Source organism: Sinocyclocheilus grahami, unplaced genomic scaffold (assembly GCF_001515645.1).
Source record: "Sinocyclocheilus grahami isolate Dianchi unplaced genomic scaffold, SAMN03320097.WGS_v1.1 scaffold828.1, whole genome shotgun sequence".
NCBI lineage: Eukaryota > Metazoa > Chordata > Actinopteri > Cypriniformes > Cyprinidae > Sinocyclocheilus > Sinocyclocheilus grahami.
The window spans coordinates 155194-165900 of record NW_015506007.1 but is presented as its reverse complement, the minus strand read 5'-3'; positions in this window follow the sequence as shown (position 1 = coordinate 165900).

Sequence of the window (10707 nt, the reverse complement as noted above, 5' to 3'; positions counted from 1 at the left end):
ATACAGTATACCCACTTAATGCAAATTATACTATATAGCAAATATAGCAACAATATAAAATAAACAAATATAAACAATATAACTGTTGTTTATATTGTTGCAAAATGTAAACAATATTATCACCCAGCTCTAATCTGCTAAATTCGATTGTAAGGCATGAAAATATCATGATATTATAAACATTAACGTGATGATTTTCTCTGAATCTGCTTTGAAATGTTTATTATAAAAAGCACTAATCAAATAAATTATAAAGCCATTTGCATTCTTATTATCATCAAACCTGAACAAATATAGAATGCAGGTGAAATAAATGCAACAATGAGATATATTTTCTGTTTTGTTTTTTTAGTCATTTATGGATTTGAGCGATTATTATTATGAATATTATTTTAAATATTTTCACATCATGTAATTGAATAGAACTGTGCTTTTTACTGAAAGTTTGTTACTGATCATGTCGGCTAGAAAGTTTTGTATCAGCAGTTAGTAATGTAATAACTGGAATTAAATTTCAATGGAATTGTTATCAGTAATTTGATTTAAATATGTAAAGTCGATATTAAATGGAAATTCACCCTATTTTCGAAATGCATGTTATTGATTTTATTGCAAACGATATGTTTAATTTTTCTTAATTTTTTTAATGTTTTGACCTCAATCTTGCGTTGAAACTTCATGCATCTCTCCGGTGGCATATGCTGAATTTCTCCAATCATTTCATCCTCATAAACCGGCGCTCTTTTCTTGAGATCAGCAAATCAACAACTGATAGATCAAATGTCTCCACCCTACATTTTTCTATAATCATGAGTGCTTCATAAAGCAGAAGAAAAGATCTATTGTTACAACTGAAATGTTTTAATAAAACTTTTTGGAAAACAATTTATGGAAATTTGCAGTATTATGTGTTCATGTATTTATTTTACAATTGCACAAAGATATACCAAACAAATAGCGAAAAGACCATTGGTTTCAAAATCCACCAATGGCATCGCAGGAACCACCAGTAAGCTAATGTGAGAGTTGAAAGAAACTTAATTTAACATTTGTAGTTTATTAATCTTCAAAATATTTATCTGGTCCTAATCATTAAATGTATCACTAAATACTTGACTTGTGTTTTTAATCATTTAACTTAGTTAGAAACATGATTGAAAATGCTTGCATGGTTTACAAAAGCTTTCTGAGACCATTTCCTTTTCACATCAGTGAGGTTTTTTCTTATCTGTTTTCTTAGAAATAAGATTACAGACTGTGATGATTGGATTCTATGAATACGTGATTATGTTCCGAATCCTGTCTGTTAATGAGTTATTAAAGCTGTTAAAAACAAATGTTGGTTATTTACTTGTTTATAAAAATTCAAACTTTTTTTTACAACTCACACGTTGTGTTATAAATCTAATAAAACTAGCTGCACAGATGTAAATCCTAGCATTTATAGATTTCTAGTTTTAAAGTGTTAGTTCACCCAAAAATGAAAATTAGCCCATAAATTACTCACCCTCAAGTCATCCTAGGTGTATATGACTGTTTTCTTTCAGACAAATCCAGTCGGCGGTATATAAAAATTTGTCTTTGATCTTTCAAGCTGTTTCATGGCACTCAGCGGGTGTTGCAGTGCATCAGTCCAAAATAACTTAAATAAAAAGCGCCCATCCATAAAAAAAATGTCTCACATGGCTCCAGGGGGTGAACAAAGGCCTTCTGTAGCGAATCTATGCGTTTTTATAAGAATAATATCCATATTCAAAACATAATAATCACTTTAATCTAGCTTGTGCTCACTGTTGAACATGGAAGCAGCTCCGGGCGGATGACGTATCAGGTCGGCTTTGCGCATTGCGCCGCTCAGAAGTGACGAACGCGGAAGCACAGGGGGAGACTGGCTTTCCTTTGCTAAAGTAAGGAAACTTTGCTTCCTTTGCTCCTGTTAACAAACGTTGGTTTTCATGAGACTCACCAGCGCATGCGCAACGCTGAACTCATACGTCATCAGCCCCGGTGCTGCTTCTGTTTACAACTGTTGGCGCAAGCTACATTAAAGTGATTATTAAGTTTTGAATATGGATATTTTTCTTACCAAAAATGCACCGATTCGCTACAGAAGGCCTTTGTTCACCCCTCGGAGCCGTGTGAGACACTTTTTTTTTATGGATGTGCGCTTTTTATTTAACTTCTTTTGGACTGATGCATGCAACACCCGCTGAGTGCCATGAAACAGCTTGAAAGATCAAAGACAGTTTTTAATATAACTCCGACTGGATTCGTCTGAAAGAAGAAAGTAATATACACCTAGGATGACTTGAGGGTGAGTAATTTATGGACTAATTTTCATTTTTGGGTGAACTAACCCTTTAAAACTAGAAATCTATAAATGCTAGGATTTACCACATTCGTGCAGCTACCATTTTAGATGCTGTCAACTTTGTACAGATGAAAATGCAGATGTGTTAGAACCACAATTTACTTACTAATATTAATGAGATCACAATGGCATTTAATGGAGGCTTTCGGCTGTATTATAAATCTACAAGAATAAGCACAATTCTGTGTGAAATCATGTTGCAAAAATCAGTTCAAGATGGAGCAGATGAAGCCGTGAGATGGTTCTGGAAGATGAAAATATGGATGGATATCATTGTCTTGCACTGTGTGATAAGTGTGATTGAGGTTTTGTGTCTTTGTGTTAGAAATGGCGGTTGTGTGTGTGCCAAGCTGCTGTAGAGAACACAGGTCATGCTAGTTTTAGCGAGGAGGAAGCAGTGTTTAATAATTCAGTGCCTGTCATTCAGAGCAGGCGTCAGCCATTTTACCCACAGTTCATTCACGAGAGCGACTGTTTGTTCCCTTAGCCTCTGTTAACGTAGATCACCTAGTCCTTTTCACAGGACATGTCACAAAGAGCATTACTAACAATGTTAGAAACTGGCCGATCAAGAGAAAACAACACAACCAGTTAGATTCGAAAGGTTAGCATTAGCAGAGTGACAACAAGCTATTAAGTGAACCTTAATTATCACAAAACATTAGCTATTCATTGAATTGAACTTATTTTACCTCTACAAACGTGGATTTTTTTTTACACAACTATGCAAAATAATCAATGACCCCAAAAAGCCCTTGTCAAAACATTGTAAAGCTAATATCTGCAATTAATGCTATTTTCTATTCTAAAGGAATGCTAGGATTTTTGTCATATTTTGGAAGCAATCTTAAAGGAATGACCATTACATTTGCTTATTTCAAATAAAATGAAAAAATAAAAAATAGAAAAAATAAAGGATCCATTAAAATTAAAATAAATAAGTGTTAAAATAATTTTTTTTTAAATATATATTCCCCAGTAGGATAGTTTGTAAAACACAAAGATATACCAAACAAATAGCGAAAAGACCATTGGTTTCAAAATCCACCAATGGCATCGCAGGAACCACCAGTAAGCTAATGTGAGAGTTGAAAGAAACTTAATTTAACATTTGTAGTTTATTAATCTTCAAAATATTTATCTGGTCCTAATCATTAAATGTATCACTAAATACTTGACTTGTGTTTTTAATCATTTAACTTAGTTAGAAACATGATTGAAAATGCTTGCATGGTTTACAAAAGCTTTCTGAGACCATTTCCTTTTCACATCAGTGAGGTTTTTTCTTATCTGTTTTCTTAGAAATAAGATTACAGACTGTGATGATTGGATTCTATGAATACGTGATTATGTTCCGAATCCTGTCTGTTAATGAGTTATTAAAGCTGTTAAAAACAAATGTTGGTTATTTACTTGTTTATAAAAATTCAAACTTTTTTTTACAACTCACACGTTGTGTTATAAATCTAATAAAACTAGCTGCACAGATGTAAATCCTAGCATTTATAGATTTCTAGTTTTAAAGTGTTAGTTCACCCAAAAATGAAAATTAGCCCATAAATTACTCACCCTCAAGTCATCCTAGGTGTATATGACTGTTTTCTTTCAGACAAATCCAGTCGGCGGTATATAAAAATTTGTCTTTGATCTTTCAAGCTGTTTCATGGCACTCAGCGGGTGTTGCAGTGCATCAGTCCAAAATAACTTAAATAAAAAGCGCCCATCCATAAAAAAAATGTCTCACATGGCTCCAGGGGGTGAACAAAGGCCTTCTGTAGCGAATCTATGCGTTTTTATAAGAATAATATCCATATTCAAAACATAATAATCACTTTAATCTAGCTTGTGCTCACTGTTGAACATGGAAGCAGCTCCGGGCGGATGACGTATCAGGTCGGCTTTGCGCATTGCGCCGCTCAGAAGTGACGAACGCGGAAGCACAGGGGAGAGATCTAAACAAAACAACGGTCATGAATTAGAAGTACAAAACGAGGATTTGTAAAGAAGAATGTCAGAGGATTTCGATATAAGCCAAGAGGAGACTGGCTTTCCTTTGCTAAAGTAAGGAAACTTTGCTTCCTTTGCTCCTGTTAACAAACGTTGGTTTTCATGAGACTCACCAGCGCATGCGCAACGCTGAACTCATACGTCATCAGCCCCGGTGCTGCTTCTGTTTACAACTGTTGGCGCAAGCTACATTAAAGTGATTATTAAGTTTTGAATATGGATATTTTTCTTACCAAAAATGCACCGATTCGCTACAGAAGGCCTTTGTTCACCCCTCGGAGCCGTGTGAGACACTTTTTTTTTATGGATGTGCGCTTTTTATTTAACTTCTTTTGGACTGATGCATGCAACACCCGCTGAGTGCCATGAAACAGCTTGAAAGATCAAAGACAGTTTTTAATATAACTCCGACTGGATTCGTCTGAAAGAAGAAAGTAATATACACCTAGGATGACTTGAGGGTGAGTAATTTATGGACTAATTTTCATTTTTGGGTGAACTAACCCTTTAAAACTAGAAATCTATAAATGCTAGGATTTACCACATTCGTGCAGCTACCATTTTAGATGCTGTCAACTTTGTACAGATGAAAATGCAGATGTGTTAGAACCACAATTTACTTACTAATATTAATGAGATCACAATGGCATTTAATGGAGGCTTTCGGCTGTATTATAAATCTACAAGAATAAGCACAATTCTGTGTGAAATCATGTTGCAAAAATCAGTTCAAGATGGAGCAGATGAAGCCGTGAGATGGTTCTGGAAGATGAAAATATGGATGGATATCATTGTCTTGCACTGTGTGATAAGTGTGATTGAGGTTTTGTGTCTTTGTGTTAGAAATGGCGGTTGTGTGTGTGCCAAGCTGCTGTAGAGAACACAGGTCATGCTAGTTTTAGCGAGGAGGAAGCAGTGTTTAATAATTCAGTGCCTGTCATTCAGAGCAGGCGTCAGCCATTTTACCCACAGTTCATTCACGAGAGCGACTGTTTGTTCCCTTAGCCTCTGTTAACGTAGATCACCTAGTCCTTTTCACAGGACATGTCACAAAGAGCATTACTAACAATGTTAGAAACTGGCCGATCAAGAGAAAACAACACAACCAGTTAGATTCGAAAGGTTAGCATTAGCAGAGTGACAACAAGCTATTAAGTGAACCTTAATTATCACAAAACATTAGCTATTCATTGAATTGAACTTATTTTACCTCTACAAACGTGGATTTTTTTTTACACAACTATGCAAAATAATCAATGACCCCAAAAAGCCCTTGTCAAAACATTGTAAAGCTAATATCTGCAATTAATGCTATTTTCTATTCTAAAGGAATGCTAGGATTTTTGTCATATTTTGGAAGCAATCTTAAAGGAATGACCATTACATTTGCTTATTTCAAATAAAATGAAAAAATAAAAAATAGAAAAAATAAAGGATCCATTAAAATTCTGAGGAATAAGTGTTAAAATAATTTTTTTTTAAATATATATTCCCCAGTAGGATAGTTTGTAAAATAGGAACACCAGATCTGAAAATAAAGACTATGGAATTTGTATCAGAATTCATTATTCCTAACATAATGATACAACTAATAATATCCTACTGGATACATTGGAATTCTGAGGAATAAGTTGTAAAGCAGAAACACCAGATCTCAAAGGACTGACAATGGACTTTCTATCATAATTCTAATATTTCAGTCCTGATATCAAACAAGAATCTTCTAGTATTTGATTTTAAGAGGGTTTTGAAGAATTCATTCACCCCAATCAGGTGACACCAATAACAAGTAGGCCTACCAATAACATTTATCAGTACAAAGTCATTATTTTGGGCTGATGTTGGCATGACCTCAGGTGCACAGACACATTTTGATGGACAGTATTGATTGCTGAATCTCCATTGTGACAGGAGGCTGAATCTACAGTACAGGAAGCAAACAGGGACTTCTGGGTGTTTGGTCGAGGTTTTCGGCACTTATTAGTATTCTGGGAGTGTGTGCATCTGTGTTAGCAGTTTTTAGTGCAGTGTTGTGGGAGGGGTGCGCCAGCAGCGACGGTTATGCAACCAGAGCAGCATACGCAGCTGGTTTGTCATTGTATTCATTCTGGATCATTCTCGCGCATTGAGCCCACGGCCCACAGAGACATTATAAACAACCAGGTGAAAGATGCAGTGCAAACACATACAATAGAAATTATGATGCTAAAAGGATGACAATTAGCTTGTGATGTTTTATTAAAAATGGTGTGCAAAACAGGTGTAAGATGTTCAAGGATAGTAGGTCTACGGTAGTGCATTATTTATCTGTGTGGAGCGAAGAAGACAGCATGGAGGATGCTGGGATGTGGGGATTGTGTTATATAACAGACTGAGATTTTCACATGTCCTTGTGCTGTCATACACATAATCCACAGCGGTGAGAGGGAAATTGTGTATTTATGTGCAAACGCATACAAAGTATTCTATGGGACATGTAAACATGCCACATTTATGTCGTAAGCGGTTGCTAGGGTGTGCCCTAGCAAGTTAGTTGTAAGGGTGTTCTGGATCAAAATGTCAAGATCAAAAAGTCTCTATGACATTCTGGCCACTAGATATGACTTGGGTCATTCAGTGTAAGTCTATGGTGTTTTCCCCCGCCTTTTTAGCACAAACAAGGAGAGACATACAATAGAAATTATGATGCTAAAAGGATGACAATTAGCTTGTGATGTTTTATTAAAAATGGTGTGCAAAACAGGTGTAAGATGTTCAAGGATAGTAAGTCTACGGTAGTGCATTATTTATCTGTGTGGAGCGAAGAAGACAGCATGGAGGATGCTGGGATGTGGGGATTGTGTTATATAACAGACTGAGATTTTCACATGTCCTTGTGCTGTCTTACACATAATCCACAGCGGTGAGAGGGAAATTGTGTATTTATGTGCAAACGCATACAAAGTCAACAAGAATTTGTATTCTATGGGACATGTAAACATGCCACATTTATGTCGTAAGCGGCTGCTAGGGTGTGCCCTAGCAAGTTAGTTGTAAGGGTGTTCTGGATCAAAATGTCAAGATCAAAAAGTCTCTATGACATTCTGGCCACTAGATATGACTTGGGTCATTCAGTGTAAGGTTCAGTATGGTATTTCCCCCCGCCTTTTTAGCACAAACAAGGAGAAACTTGTGAATACTGACCTTGAAAAAGCCACACATTTTGAGGTTTCATTCATACCTGAGGAATTCTTCACTGAAGTGTGTAGTTTAAGGACACGTGTATGGGTTCATAGAATAAAAACATCCTCTCATACAAGCCGTTTCTGGCAGTTGTGTGTGTAGCAGCTCAAGCTAACATTGCTCCCCCTGCAGTACGTCACATAGTCATGCAGTCCAGTGTTTCTGCAGGCCATTCAACAAACACATACACACACATCATTCACAATGCATTTCATATGAAGGAAGTGTGAAGGAGGAATATTGTGTGACAAGATTGTTTGGCTACTTTGTTTAGAGTACAACTATCATCATTAACAGGATGCAGCTAGCTTTATCACAAATGCTTTTCATTTGTCAGCTTGAGGGAAAATTTATTTAACCACTATATACCCGATTACTTGAAAAGGCCACTAACGCCCTCAGAGTTAGAGATTATGTTGCACACTATTTATTATGAAACTAGATAATTCAAAAGAAAAGAAGGTACAAAAAGCTGTTGCCGAGGTGGTAATCTTTCAAAATGTATTAATATGTACTTTTAAAGTACTAATATTTATTTTAAGGTTACTAATAGGGGTAAATAAGGTACAAAGATATCTTATTTGATGTGTAAAATAAAATGTCACATTTATATATCAAGATATTTATATATTAAGATATTTTTATATTAAGACCTATAAGATTAGATATATTATTTATATATATATCTCTAATTATTTATGTATTCACATGCATAGAGTTGCAAGAAAATGTAAGTGAACTATTTTAAATTTTCTGGTTTCTGCATAAATTGGTCGTGAAATATCATGTGATTTTCACCAGTCACAAATGTCAACAAACACAATATTTCTAAGCTGATAAAACAAAACAGTCATGATCTTTCATGTCTTTTTGAGCACACTCATTAAACTTTATTAAAGTGATAGTGGAAAAAGTAAGTGAAACACTAGGCTTCTGGCATCACTAAGGCCCAATACCAATTCTCTTTTATACCCCTACGCCTGGCCTACCCCTTCCCCTTGTCCCTTGAAACAGAGTGTCAAGAGGTAGGGGTAAAAATATTGCCCTAAGAAATGGGACGCCAACACTATACCGTTACACGTCATCATACGTCATCTAACTCCTACAAACTTTAGCAATTTTTTTGCAAACATTTCCGTATATACAGTATATATGGAATAACATGACTAAATATGAACACACGATTAAATGTAACATAAAACTAATTATTGCTTTTCATTCAAATCTTTATTAATGCCAAAAATGCTTAAATTTATGGTATTTTTGTTTGCTCGGGCAGTCATGTTGCCTCTGTAGCTGGTTTATATTGAGATAATTCTCATACCCCTTTGTTTGAAGCGTGGTCCCGAAAAATCTTCGTTTGAAGGGCTATCTGGCCCTTCCCCCAACGCCTACACCTACACGTCCAACCAAAAGAGAATCGAGACACCCCTATCCCTTCACATGAACGCGTGAAACGGAGTGGTAGGGGTAAGGTGTAGAAATGGGATTGGGCCTAAATGCCAACTGGAGTCAGATGTTAGCAAATCAGGAGTCCAATCAATGAAATGAGAATAAAGGTGTGGTTTAGAGCTAAATTGACTCATATAAACACCCAAACAGTCAGTGTACTATTCACAAGCAGCATTAGCTGATGTGAACCATGCCTTGCACAAAGAGATCTCAGAAGACCAACGATCAAGAGTTGTTGATATGCATGTTGCTGGAAAGGGTTACAGAGTAATCTCAAAAACTACTGTCCACTGTCCATCAGTCTACAATAAAACAAATTGTCTAACTATGACGATATGGTACTGTGGCTACTTTCCACAGAAGTGGGCGCCTAGCCAAGATCTCTCCAAAGGCAAAAACGCAGAATGCTTAATGAGGTGAAAGAGAACCCTAGAGTAACAGCTAAGTCTCTGTTCATGAGTCAACCATACATAAAACATTGAACAGGTATGGTATCCATGGAAGGACACCACAAATGAAGCCACTGCTCTCCAAACAAAACATTGCAGCATGCCTAAAGTTTGCCAAAGACCACCTTGATACTCCACAACACTACTGGGAAAATAAAACAGCGTACCAACATGAAAACATCATCCCAACAGTGAAGTATGGTGGAGGGAGCATCATGATTTGGAGCTGCTTTGCTGCCTCTGGACCTGGACCGTTTGCCATTGTGGAGGGGAAAATGAATTCCCAAGTTTATCAGGATATCCTACTACAGGATAATCTCAAGGTGACTGTCCGAAAGCTAAAGATCAGAAGAAGCTGGGTGATGCAGCAGGATACACATTGATGTAAAACTATACAGAATGGCTTCAGAGACAAAAAAATCCACCTTTTGGAGTGGCCCAGTCAAGCCCAGACCTCAACACAATAGAGATGCTGTGGAATGACCTCAAGAGAGACATTCACACCAGACGTCTTAAGAATATGGGTGAGCGGAAGTAGTTCTGTATGGTAGAATGGTCCAAAATTATTCCTGGACGTTGTGCAGGTTTAATACACAGCTACGGAAAGTGCTTGCTTGAGGTTATTGCTGCCAAATGTCCATCACTTTGAATGTTTAATAGGTGTGATCAATAAAGACATGAAAGATCATTTGTGTTTTATCAGCTTAGAAATAGTTTTGATATTTGAGACATTGGTGACGATCAGATCACATTTCATGACCAATTTAAGCAGAAAACCAGGAAATTGAAAATAGTTTATTTACTTTTTCTTGCAACTGTACTTAACATATTCATAGTTATAACTATGCACTGAAATTTGTGAACAGATTCCATTCTACAATTTAAAATTTCTAAAATACGAAAATCATTTACCAAATGAATGTTTCCTTTATCATCTTCTGGAAAATTAATAATTGAATCCCACTAATAGATCACTCATTGTATCTTGAGCTGCTGAAGGAAACCAATGGTCTTGGACTTTGATTTCAGATATATCAATAGAATCTTCACGCTAAATTAAATATTAACTTTCCTCCTGCGCTCTTATCTTTGAAAGGGTTTGCACACATGATGTTAATCTTAGATTATGTTTATCATTTTTTTTCAGTGTTAGTTATGTTAAGTTTGAACATGCTTCTGACCTTCAAGCGTGCATCTTAATAAACA